Source organism: Emys orbicularis, chromosome 12 (assembly GCF_028017835.1).
Source record: "Emys orbicularis isolate rEmyOrb1 chromosome 12, rEmyOrb1.hap1, whole genome shotgun sequence".
NCBI lineage: Eukaryota > Metazoa > Chordata > Testudines > Emydidae > Emys > Emys orbicularis.
The window spans coordinates 45931389-45944482 of NC_088694.1; the positions used below are offsets into that span (position 1 = coordinate 45931389).

Consider the following 13094-nt stretch of genomic DNA (forward strand, 5'->3'; position numbering starts at 1 on the left):
TCCGTGTGAAATGCAGATATCTTCTTTAGTCTTAGAAAAATGCTATGAATTGATTGGTCTCAAAATGGATTGGGGTGGAGGAAGCAGTTTGTAGATGTTGTGATAAAACTTCTGTGTGTCTCTGGGAGTTTTTGGACTATCCTATGGGATTCTAGGGCAGGGATCAGATTCTCTCTATTAAACCCTATAGGATGGTGCCAAAAACATATAGAAAGGCTGGCATTGGAGCCAGCACACCATAGAGGCCCCATGTCCCATTCCCTCCCACCCTCTTGAGCCAGCTATTCCCCCCTTCCTGGAGTCAGATCAGAGTTGGTACCCTCTATAGGGGACAGGTTCCATATCTGATCTTTTCAATTCCTACCTATCCTGGTGTGGACCATCATTCTGCCCTATGTATGAAACCTTGGGTCAGTTAACGTTGGTTCCGTGACACTCCTGAGAAAGCCCTTTTGAAACTCCTCTTTCCACTTGGCACATGCCACTTGTGGTGCAATAAAATGTTTTTGACGCAGCAGCCTCCATGTCTGTCTGTCTGGATTCCTGTCTGTGTCTGACTGTAACTGCTCTGCCTTGAGCACACCCCACCTCTGCCACTTATGGACCGTGAATGCTGACAGAGGATTTGTTGCTACCATGTTCCCTGTCTCCTAGAGATACTGACCCAGCAGGAATTTGCCTGCTGTGGAAACGGTGCCCACTACCGTCCCAATGGTTTACAGCTCAGCCATTGTTTAACTGGATATATATATATATATATATATATATATATATATATATATATATATATATATATATATATATATATATCACCTCATCCACCTTGTCTCTGAAATATCCTGGGACCCACACGGCTACAACAAAGCTGCATATATATATATATATATACAGCTTTGTTGTAGCCGTGTGGGTCCCAGGATATTTCAGAGACAAGGTGGATGAGGTGATATCCTCTTGCATCAATTCCTCTTAGTGAGAGAGACAAGCTTTGAGCTTACACAGAGCTCTTCTTCAGGTCCGGGAGAGGTCCTCTGTGTGTCATAGCTCAATGCAAGGTGGAAACAGATTGTTCAACATAAGAAGTTAACACATATTTCAAGGGACCGTTCAAGCTGAAGTAGCCTATTAACACCTCTCCAGTCATAGGGGGAGAAAGAGGGTGGAAAAGGTGTGGGGGAAGGGGGTTTGGTGGGTTACAAGTTGTTGTAATAAGCCATAAATCCAGTGTACCTATTCACTTCATCTTTTTTTTAATATCTAGCAAAGTTATGAATTTAAGCTCCCAGGCTAATCTTTTGCAAGTGTTGTGCAGGTTTCCTTTGAGGATGAGGACCGAGAGGTCAGATATGGAGTGACCGTTTTGTGAAAAGTGTTCGCCCCTGGCTGGATGATAAGGTGTTTTTGTCTTTCATCATTTCTTTGTGTGAGTTCATTCGAGGGTGGTTGTCTCATTTCACCCATCTAGTTATTGGGGCATTTAATGCACTGGATAAGGTACACCACATGTTGTGATGGGTATGTGTAGGACCCATGGATCTAGAAAGGTGTGTTGTGGGGGGTGGGTGTTGGTCATTGTAACAATGGATATATGTCTGCAAGTTTTGCATCCTTTGTTCTGGCAGGGTCTGATGCTACTTTGAATTGGTGGGTCCTGGTCTGTGCGGAGATTGCTTCTGATGACGAGCATGGAGAGAAATATGTGCTATGTACTTATGCTAAACAATCTGTTCCACCTTGCACTTAGCTGTGACACCCTGAGAACCTTTCCCAGACCTGAAGAAGAGCTCTATGTAAGCTCAAAAGCTTGTCTCTCTCACCAACAACAGTTGGTCCAATAAAAGATATCACCTCACAGACCTTGTCTCCTTTTGATCAGATTACAACTTTGGCTGATAAAGGTAACTGTGTTGATGATATATGCTTATAATTCTGGAAGTCATTTGACTTGGTACTGCACATGTTGATTAAAAAACTAGAACAATGTAAAATTACCATGGCCCACATAATATAGGTTAAAAACTGGCTAAATGATAGATCTCAAAATGTAATTGTAAATGTGGAATCTTCACCAAATGGATGTGTTTCTTGTGGGCTCGGGGATCTGTTCTTGTCCTATGCAATTTACCATTTCTATCTATGCCCTGGAAGAAAACTTAAAATCATCACTGCTGATTGCAGATGACTCAAAAATTGGGGGAGTGATAAATAATGAAGAGGACAGGTCACTGATATAGAGAGTGATCTGGATTGTTTGGTAAGCTGGGCGCAGGCAAACAATATGAATTTTAGCATAGCTAAATGCCAGTGTATACATCTAGGAACAAAGAATATCGGCCATACTTATAGACTGTCTCCTGGGAAGTAGGGATTGTGGAAAAGATGTGGGGGTCAAGGTGAACATGAGCTCCCAGTGTGATGCTGTGGCCAAAAGAGCTAGTGTGATCCTGGGATGTATAAACAGGGGAATCTCGAGTAGGAGCACAGAGGTTATTTTACCTCTGGATTTGGTCCTGGTGCAACCATCGCTGGAACCCTGCACCCAGATCAGGGGCCCACAATTCAAGAAGGATGGTGATAAGTTGGAGATGGCTCAGAGAAGAGCCATGAGAATGATTAAAAGATTGGAAACCTGCCTTCGAGTGATAGACTCAAGAAGCTCCATCTATTTAGCTTAACAAAGAGAAGGTTAAGGGGTGACATGATTACAGTCTATAAGTACCTACATGGGGAACAAATAGTTAATAATGGCTTCTTCAGTCTAGGAGAGAAAGGTCTAAGACTTATAGGAAATGTTGTATCTTGCCCATCACTTTTCCATCAGATGTCTAGGTAATTGAAGTCCCCTCCCCTCCCTCCATCTGCCCTCTTTACTTGTTAGTTTCACATGGTGGTTTGTGGCCTCTGGAATCAACACAGAGTTTTATGAAATCCCATCGCTGCGAGTGTTTCCTTCCCCCCTGGATCTCTGTCCTCCAGACGAGGGGAGCCCCAGCCACTCAGCGGTTAAACCCAGCAATCTGAGCTCTCTGTCAAACCAGGGCAGTAGGAATAACAAATGACTAGGATCCAGCTACTCTATTTGCATCTGCCTGTGCTGACAGGGGCATTGGGAAATGTGAGATGGGGCCTTTCCCTTCTGTGGGGTACTGGCTCCAGGGGACTGGCTGGCTCAGGGGTCAGGGAATGGGATACAAAAGCTCAGTTAATGCTGCAGCATCTGAGCTGAGGCCTGGAATCTGGCCTGGTCCCCAAGTTCAGAGCAAACACTTTCAGTGTTATAAATCAAAACTTACATGTTTCCCATAGCCTGGAACATAGGCGCCGACTTCACCTCTAGCAAGGGGCTGCTCGATCCCCTCCCACCCTGCCCCAGGTCCCAGCCCCACTCCACCCCTTCCCCTAAGCTGCACCCCATCCTGCATCTTCCCGCCCCTGCTCCGCTTTGCCCCCACTCCACCCCTTCCCCCAAGCCCCTGCCCCACCTCTTCCCACCCCCACTCCTGCCTCTTCCCCACCTCTTTCCACCCCCTTCCTCCCGGAACCTCCTGCATGCCGTGAAACAGCTGTTCTCGGCGGGTGGGAGGTGCTGAGAGGGAGGGGGAGGAGTTGATCAGCAGGGTCGGCGGCACGTAAGGGGGGGAGGAGGAGGAGGGGGGGAGCTTGGCTGCCGGTGAGTGCTGAGCACCCGCTAATTTTTCTCTGTGGGTGCTCCAGCTATGGCCTGGAATACAGACATTGCACATGAGGTTAACACAGGTAGCAACTTCTAATCATTTCACAGAGTCTGAGCACTAAATGGGCTCTTGTAAGACTCATCCCTATTTTGAGTGAAAAGAACACACAGGTGAACAGGTGTCGTCTCCATCTATGAGTCTGTTAGTTCTTAGTAATGCCAGCTGCCTGCCAGTGTCACACCATGTAGTCCATCTCTGGCCAGCCAGGGAGGGCTCACAGCTCTCTCCCATGTGAATGGGCTGTCACTGAGCCACGTGATTCCCTGTATATCTCTACAAGCCCAGTGGCATTAGCCAGAGGTGTCCAGATAGAGACATTATCCCTGAACTAGTACCCGTAGGCACGTCTCACAGTGAGCATGAGGCTTGACGAGTTATCAGCTTTCAGTAGAGTCCTCACACACCACCCTTTAGGGGTAAATACCAGGGAAGCAGAGCCTTAGGTGTAGTGAGTTTGTCAGGTCTGAGACCGGAGTGGCTTGTGAAGGACAGTGAACAACTCACTGGTTGGCACTAACTATCCCTGGCTTTGGGAGGGAAGTGGGGTCTAATGGTTAGAGCTGGGGGGCTGGGAGTCAGGATTCCTGGGTTGTATCCCCATCTCTGGAAGGAGAATTGTGTTTAGTGATCGGGGGGGGGGGGGGGTGATGGGCACTGGCAGCCAGGACTCCTGGGTTCTATCCCTATCTGTGCTGTGTCATTTCCCCTCTGATGCTGCACAGTCATACGGCATCACACAGGCTGCCACATCCCCTTCGCATGGTCACAGACTCACTGGGGGGCTTCACAAAAACCCTCCCGCCACAGTTGATATGATCGGGGCTGATGGCTGCTCTGCCCAGCCCCACCCTCCTCACGACTGGGCCACCCTGAGAAAGGTCAAAGGGCTACGTTCCCACCCTCCCCACTGACATCAGTTGCTGTCATCCACGGCCCCCACCACAGAGACACATGCAGGGAGCTGAGCAAGGATGAGGCCAAGTGAGTAAGCGTCCCAGACGTGCACAGCTGTGAGCTGGCACCCAGATCAATGCAGAATCCTGTGAGACATATCTTCTCCTAGGTCTTCTCCATCCAGTGGTGCATCATCCATCCAGCTGTGCAGGGACCCAGCCATGCAGTATCCAGCCATCTGCACAGGATGGGCAGCTGACGTACAGACTGTCCTTCCCCCCAGCCTGTGTGGTTGGCTGGGGTTGGAAACTGAGACGCCTGAGACCTGCATTTAGATGAGTGTGTGGGCGACTCTGAGGTTTCCTGCCCCCCTGATACTCCCCAAGCTGAGTTTATAATGTCCCCAGACTTGAGGGAGATGCACCATCCCTGTACTGACTGCAAACATGCAGTTACCGACTTTGCTTCTGCTCCCCATGGCTTTTCTCCTGCCCCCCGGGACTTGGGCTGGTAAGTACGGCTGGGCTATGTGGCCCCTGGGATTGGGTTCATTAGGTGGTATCTAGGGGCCTGTGACAGTCTGTACCCCTATGATCTCCCCTTTTACAGGATTATGATAAATTTTATACAAAACATGTCTTGTGAGGTATCATCTGAAAACTCATAATTTGTTCTGGTAAAATATGTTTGCCATCAAAAGTTATAAGATTCTACTGTATGGTGTTACTATGACATGTCTGGAGAGCAGTCACAAACCAGTTAACCAGAGAGAAAAGACTAGCCGATGCCTCAGCCATGTGTCAAGAAAATCAAATGGACCATCCCCTGGTTAAGTGGCCATTCTTCATCAGGAAAGAGGATATGGGTGAAAAATTTACATCTCAATGGACAAAGAGCTTGGGTTTCCTGTTTCCTCAACCCCAGCTGGAGATGTTTCTTGAAGAAGGAAAAATAACTATAAGAAGGGGGAGAAGCTGCCCCAAATGATCTTTCCCTTTCTTTCTACCCATGGCATTCACAATACCAGAAGGACAAAGGAAGCAGCATTGGACTGGGGGAAGGATCTTGTCTGAAGAAAATTCAGCCAATAAAATTGTCAATGCCCATCTGGGGGCTACCTGGCCTAATCTGAGGTGACTTTTGTTATATCCTTGGGGGCAACAGTTTTAGGAAGAAATCACTGGGACACAGAGAGCTGTAAACCTTGGAGCAGCCATTTATTGCTACACACAGAACTAACCAAAAGCCAGCCCAAACAGGCTGAGCTATCCCCTAATAATCTAACTCAGTTGCCATAGCAACACAAGATTCTATTACCACGACAACCAAATACACAATAACTTTGGCCCCCAATGCCATTACCTTAAGGCAGTGTGATTACTGACCCACTCCTGGTGCGTTTGACACCGATTCCCCACCCAGCGAGGTCAGAGCTTCAGATTTATCCTCTGGCCCCCTGGGGTGTCCAATTTGGGGGAGAGCTGAGGATGGGGCAGTGTTCCAGGCACAGGGATCCCTCCCAGAGAGAGCATCACAGGGGTGGGTTGATGCTGTGGGGACTCCTCTTTGGGATGGGGAGCTCGGTCCCTGCCTGGCTCATGGAGACAATGGGGCTCTTTGTATCAAACTGGTCTTCCCCTAAGGTGAGATCATCGGCGGAAAGCAAGCGAAGTCCCACTCCAGACCCTACATGGCCTATCTGTCTGTACGAGATGGAAATAATAGCTTCTTTTGTGGAGGATTCCTGGTGGCAGAGAACTTCGTGCTGACGGCTGCTCACTGCAATGGAGAGTAAGTGGCTCTGTGCTGGGGATGCTGGGGCAGGTTGTGCATCAGCTGGTGAGCTGGTAGTCAGGAGCTCTGGCGCTGTTGTAGGTTGCAGGGAAGGAGCAGTTAGTGCGACAGGCTGGGAGAGCAGAGCCCAGGGGTCTGATCTGTTCTGGGGGTTTCAGTGTGTTTCTAGGGGCCTCTGCAAACCATCATCTAGCTCCAGTGCTGGGTAAATGAGTGGAACTATGGTCATTGACCCTAGCCGGGGTGTGGCCCATTGCCCAGATCAGGTCAGGGAGGGGCTCACAGCCCCAGGACAGCTCTGCAGGGCTCTGGTCTGGGGGGAGCTGGGCATAGACCTCTGTCTGGATCTAGCCGGGCTGCAGGGGAGCTGAGAGCCAGGGGCTGGGAGGACAGCGGGGAGTGAAGGAGCTCAGGGGAACAGCACAAGGGGCTCAGGGAGACAGGCTGGGACCCCAACACCACTGGGCAGGACATTGTGCCGCAAACAGCACCCTCTAGAGGGGAGAGGCCCCTTGTGCCATTCCACATCCCCCCAAATCAGCCAGTCCCCAGCCCTGGGGCCGGATCGCAGCTGGCAATGTGTACAGTGGTATATACATTTTTCCAGGCCAGCAGCGGAGTCTGGGATCATGGCCTGAGAGCCCCAGGCTGCCCTGTCCCCTCCATATCACTGTTCATGTGACAGACTCACATGTGCCCATCCCCCATCTCACGTACACTCCTGCCCCTGACGCCCCATGGATTGTTCTTGGCTTTTACAGAGAGATTATTGTCAAGCTGGAAGCCCATAACATAAGACTATGGGAATGGAAATGACAAAAGATCCCCATGTGCCACCGGATACCTCACCCACAATACAATGAGAAGACCACTAACAATGACATCATGCTGCTGCAGGTACCGCCCCCATCCCATCACCCCGCCTCCACTAAGACCATGGTTATGGGTTTTGCTGGGGATTGGGGTGTGTCTCTATGGCTATGGCTACACTGGCGCTTTACAGCGCTGCAACTTTTCACTCAGGGGTGTGCAAAAACACCCCCCTGAGTGCAGCAAGTTACAGCGCTGTAAAGTGCCAGTGTAAACAGTGCCCCAGCTAATCCCCTCATGCAGGTGGAGTACCTGCAGTGCTGGGAGAGCTCTCTCCCAGCGCTGGCACATGACCACACGGACACTTCAAAGCGCTCCCGCGGCAGCGCTTTGGAGTTTCGAGTGTAGTCACGGCCTATGTTCTTGAGAGCGACCATCACATTGATCTTCATCTTTCTTGTGTTTCAGCTGGTGAAGAGAGCAAAGCTGAACAGATGGGTGGATACCATCGGCCTGCCTCACACCCGCAAGAGACTAAAGCCAGGGATCGTGTGCAGCGTCACCGACTGGGGCAGCACTAGCACAGAGAGTGAATTGTACCCGGCCAGGCTTTGGGAGGTGGATGTGGAGGTGCTGGAGGATGATGTGTGTCTGAGGAATCCTAACAGGCCATATCCTCACTATAACTCCTCCACCATGATGTGTGTAGGGGACCCTGCTTATGACAAAAATTCTGGCACGGTAAATCTGCTCCTGGCTTCAAGCATCCTTTAGACATCGTTATTATTAATGAGGCTGTTGGCGTTGCAGTTGGGCTTACGAGCGGCCATCGGGGATCAGGCCCCGCTGCACTAGGTGCTGTACAAATGAATGGGAAAATTGTTGTTCTTCTCCCAGGGAAAGGCAGAGACCAGCTGGGCAGGGGATTGGGTGGGGCGCTGAGACCAGCTGGGCCATGGGGGTGGGGTGGGTGGCAAGCAGAGTCGGGTGGACATTGGGGGGGTGACACTGAGACCAGCTGCACCAGGGATGTCACTGAGACGTGCTTCAGTGGGAAATGATTCAGTGAGCTGTTCTCAATCTGTGGCTTGTTTTGTTTCACAGGGTGACTCTGGGGGCCCCCTGGTCAGGGGCAGCTCTAGGCACCAGCAAAGCAAGCAGGTGCTAGGGGTAGCCCATTTGCAGGGGCGGCAGCTGGCAGAGAGCCAGCATGGGAGCTTAGAACCAACAGGGGGCCCTGGGAGCTGTAGTTCCTTGGTTAGCTCCCTGCCTATAGAGCCAGCCCTGGAGCAGGGAAAGAATTACATTTCCCAGCATTCCCTTGGCTGCTATCAACAGGAAAGGGAGGGGGAGGGAGTATGGTAGCTGAAACCTCATGCTGCAGCTTGCTGTGAATGGAGAGCTCACTGCTAGAACGGGGTGGCACTGTGAACGGGGAACAAGTACGCCCAAGGAGTAGAAGGCTTTGGCCCAGATACCCCCTTCAGAAGACATCCCCAGACTGGATTAGGGCTACTGGTGTGACCTCACCTTGCAGCCCCCAAAGAAAGAATTGGGTGGACTAAATGGACAGTGCCCCTCTCTATCTGAAGCCTAGCAAGGGAGGTACGTGGATCCCACTAGAATTTAAAATGAAAAGTAAGGGAGGGGAGGCTCTACTGGACCTGGGCAGCTTTAGATACAGTACCAGGCACATAGGAGGATTTCCACTTCTGAGCCATGGAAGCAGAAATTGACTTTTCCTTTCCAGATTTAGTTAATATTCAGAAAGGGAATCTAGCACCTGCCTTCCAGATTTGAACACCTCAAAATTCAGGAGTGCTGAAGCTCAATTTGGGCAGCTGTTACTTCATTTCTCCCAAATCAAATATACTGATCCGCTGTAACTTGCTGTAGAAAAAGTAGGATAAAATTGAGCAAGAAATGCTTCCCAGTGGTTATTAGGACTGGAATTGCTATTTTCAACAGCCATTGTTTTTTGTTTTTGTTTTTAGTTTTATGTGTTTAAAAGGAAGACAGTGATATTGCATTGGCAAATTCCCTGTAGAAACAAAGAGTGGAACGAAAGAATAATAAAGGCACCTCAACTTTTCCTCATTTATGTAGGACAGTCTTATACTATGCATCCAGATATCCTCCAATCACACAAGCTGAAAATTGTTCCACTTTACTGTAGTTCTGTAACCATATGGGAACCAATCCTGTCTGTGCTCTGTGCACATCCAAAATTCCTGCTGAATGACCCGCCCTGGGAGCGAGTTACCAGTTACCCAGGGCTGGGGCAGAAGGAGGGTGCAGGTGTGTGGGGGGAGAGCCCAGGGCTGGGGCGGCAGGGTGTGTGGGGGTGGGGTGGGGCACTGGTGGGGGGGAAAGGGGGGAGCCCAGAGCTGGGGCAGCAGGGGGTGTGAGTGGGGGGGGAGAGCCCATGACTGGGGCGGCAGGGGGGTGCGGGTGGGGGGGAGGCCCAGAGCTGGGGCAGCAGGGGGTGCGGGTGGGGGGGAGAGCCCAGGGCTGGGGCAACAGGGAGGTGCAGGGGGTAGCCCAGGGCTGGGGTGGAGGGCAGCCAAACATTTTTTTGCTTGGGGCGGCAAAAAACCTAGAGCGGGCCCTGCCCCTGCTGTGTGGGAAAACAGCCCAGGGCATCGTCTCTTGGGTAACCAAGGATAGGAACCCCCAGCGGTGTACACAAGAGTCTCCACCTTCATCCCCTGGATACAGAAGACGATGAGGAGGCTGCAGCCCTGAGCCACACCAGGAATCACTGCACGGGACGGATCTGCACTGCTTCTGTCCTTTGGAGAGGCCCAGATGTAGGGCCTGCTTTGCAGAAGGGCTGCGACCCCCAGGCTGAGCCCCCCAAGCCATCGCTCCCCTCAGGCAGCACCCATCCCATGAGCATCAATGCAGAGAGCCTAGGGGATTTAGGAGCCAGGTTCAAGGCCAGCTCCTTTCGGCTCCCTTGGGAATCCCAACCCTTAGGCTGCCTCTTCGCTAGGGATTGGAAACAGCTGGTTTATTTTCCCTGGGGTAACAGACATGAGCCAAATCCTACGGAAGACCCAGTGGTTTGTAGCTCTTCCCCATGACAGCCAGTCAAGTGACCGTTTATGGGAGATCCTCGCGTTACTTGACCTGCTGAGTCATGTTAAAACTGAAGCCTGCCCTGTCCTCACTGGGTCCTTCCTGTGTGTTAGTTCCCCCGGGGGCGGGGGTGCACTTCCTGTTCCAAACATACCTGTTCCCAGCTCTGGCAAGGCCAGTGGGAAGGGAACACAGAGAAGGCTGCAGATCAATCCCCGGCGCTGATCGCCTCCTTCCCACCTTCCCTGCCCCTCCCTGCCGCACGGCCTGCTGCATTCCACTCGCTGCTTTGTAGCCAGCAATGAATAAAAATGAAGTTACCAAAAAAAGTGATTCTGGGAATGAGTGATCAACATGAGCCTCGAAATCCAAAGCAGCTGCTGCATCTGCCAGGGCCAGGAGGGAATTAACCCCCATAGAGGAAGGCTGGGATTGTGGTTAATGCACTAGGCTGGGATGTAGGACGCCTGTGTTTAGTGATTTCATGCAGAATGTCATACTCCTGGGGGAATTCTGGGCACAATATTTCAAAATTCTGCATATTTTCTTTGTGAAAATAGAATCACACCCGTTTCATTTATTTTGGTAATTTATTTCAAAATATGTGGCAGCAAGTATACAGAGACACAAAAATTGTTCCCCAGCAGTAGAGGGTTAAAGAAATCCCTACGACAACCCAGTTCCTGTTTCTCTGCCCCCTCCCCCCAGAGCCCAGCTGTGGGGTATCAACCAGCCCAGAAACCCGCACCCCCTCCTGCCAAAGCCCAGCTGTGGGGTGTCCCCAACTCAGACTCCTGCACCCCCTACCCCAGCCATGGAGCCCCCCCAACCCAGACACCCCCACCCAGAGCTAGAGTGACCAGATAGCAAGTGTAAAAAATCGGGATGGGGGGTAATAGGTGCCTATATAAGAAAAAGCCTCCAAAATCGGGACTGTCCCTATAAAATTGGGACATCTGGTCATCCTACCCAGAGCCCAGGGATCCAGAGGGAGAGACAGCCTGATGCTGGGTACCCGGCTTGTATGGAGTTTCCTGCCTGCTGCTGCCTTCCTCCAGGGCATGCTGAGAACTGCAGCTGCGGGAAACCTCCAGCTCCCAGCTCCCAGCTCCCAGCTCCCACTCCCCTCCCCTTCTATGTGCCGGGTCCAGCAGCCCCTTGTGGAGGCCAGCAGCTGTGCAGCCCATTTCTGTCAGGGCGAGGAGAAAATTCTGTGCAAACATTAATTTCTGTGCAAATTGTGCATTGCACAGTGACACAGAATTCCCACAGGAGTAAGAATGAGGATCTGGTGGTGCCAGCGGGGAATTAACCCCCTCAGGGCTGGAAGAGTCCCTGCCTGCTGGGACAGAGATGCAAAGGGAATTCCAAGGCTAAAAGCAGCCTAAGCAATCAGCTGTCCTGACTCCAGAGGGTCACTTCCGGGAGAAAAGTGGGACAGGTTTGAAACTTTTCTAGTGATAAAAAATCGATCTGCCTCTTGCCATCCTCATCTATCTATCTATTCCCACCCCTCCATCCACTCCATCCATTGATCAATCCTATCCTGATCTATCTAGCTCTCTAGCCAATCCCCATCCAACCATCTATCCCAGCCATCTATCTATCCCATGTCCATTCATCCATATCTATGTATCTATCTATCTAATCCCTATTCATCTATATCCCCATCTATCCATTCCCATCCGTTTCCATCCATATAGCTGTCTATCAATCCTCACTCCATCCATCTATCCCCATAAATCTATCCATCCCCATTCATCTATCTTTCTATCCCCAGCCCCATCTATCTATCTCCATCCCCATCTATCTATCAATCCACATCCATATCTGCCTGTCTGGGTCTCACCACGCTGCTATCCACCTATCCCCATACACACAGGCCTCTTTCAAGCAAGAGACAAGCTTTCGACACGGAACTCTTCTTCTGGTCTGGGAAAAGTTCTCCAGCATGTCCAAGCCAAAAACAAGTCAAAGCCAGTCCCTTTCCCGAACAGACGTGAATAAAAGCTACCCCTCCCCCACCTTGTCTCTCTAATATCCTGGGACCAACACAGCTACAACAACATGGCAAACTACCAAACAATTGTCTGGTTCCTAATGACGCCTCCCGCCTCTTGGTTTGGGGGAGTTTGAACCTGGTGTTAAAGCGATGAGTCTGGAAAAGGTTTTGAAAACCTGCCCTAGGAGGAGAGGTGAAAAAAACTGAGTATGTTGGGTCTTGAGAAAAGAAGACTGAGGGGGGACCTGAGAACAGTCGTCCAGTATGTGAAGGGCTGTTCTAAAGGGGATGCGGATCAATGGTTCTCCATGTCCAGTGAAGGCAGAACAAGAAGTGATGGGTTAATCGGCAGCAAGGGAGATTGAGACATTAGAACAATCTCTGTAGTCTGAAGGGGAGTGTAAGCAGAGTCAGAATGAGCTCTACTCTGACATCTGGTGGTGAGCTGTGGAAAAGGACTTCAGGGGCTGATCTCGTTTGCATGGGCACACCCACCCCACCTAGCATGATGGATTGCTTGCCCAAATGGTCACTTTGGCTGCTGTGGGAACCCCAGTCTCTTTGTGATTGGGGCAGGAGTAATAAAGGGTTGTTATCCTGGTTATGGAATCAAGGACAGTAGAACTGTACTTGGGATTTTATGCTGGAGGGACTCACCCTCAAGTAAGTAGCACTCACTAGAGAGAGGGTGGAGATAGGCAGGTGTGCTTAGTAGTGTGGGGCTTTCTGGAGGGCCCTGAACACCACTCTGGCTTTTCCTCTCGCCACTGTGTAATAAC

General features: G+C 50.7%; 1 pseudogene; it reads left to right on the forward strand.

Moving 5' to 3' along the window:
- Window positions 1-4705: 4705 nt before the first annotated feature.
- On the forward strand, window positions 4706-9977 carry LOC135886333 (mast cell protease 1A-like; annotated as a pseudogene).
- Window positions 9978-13094: the final 3117 nt, after the last annotated feature.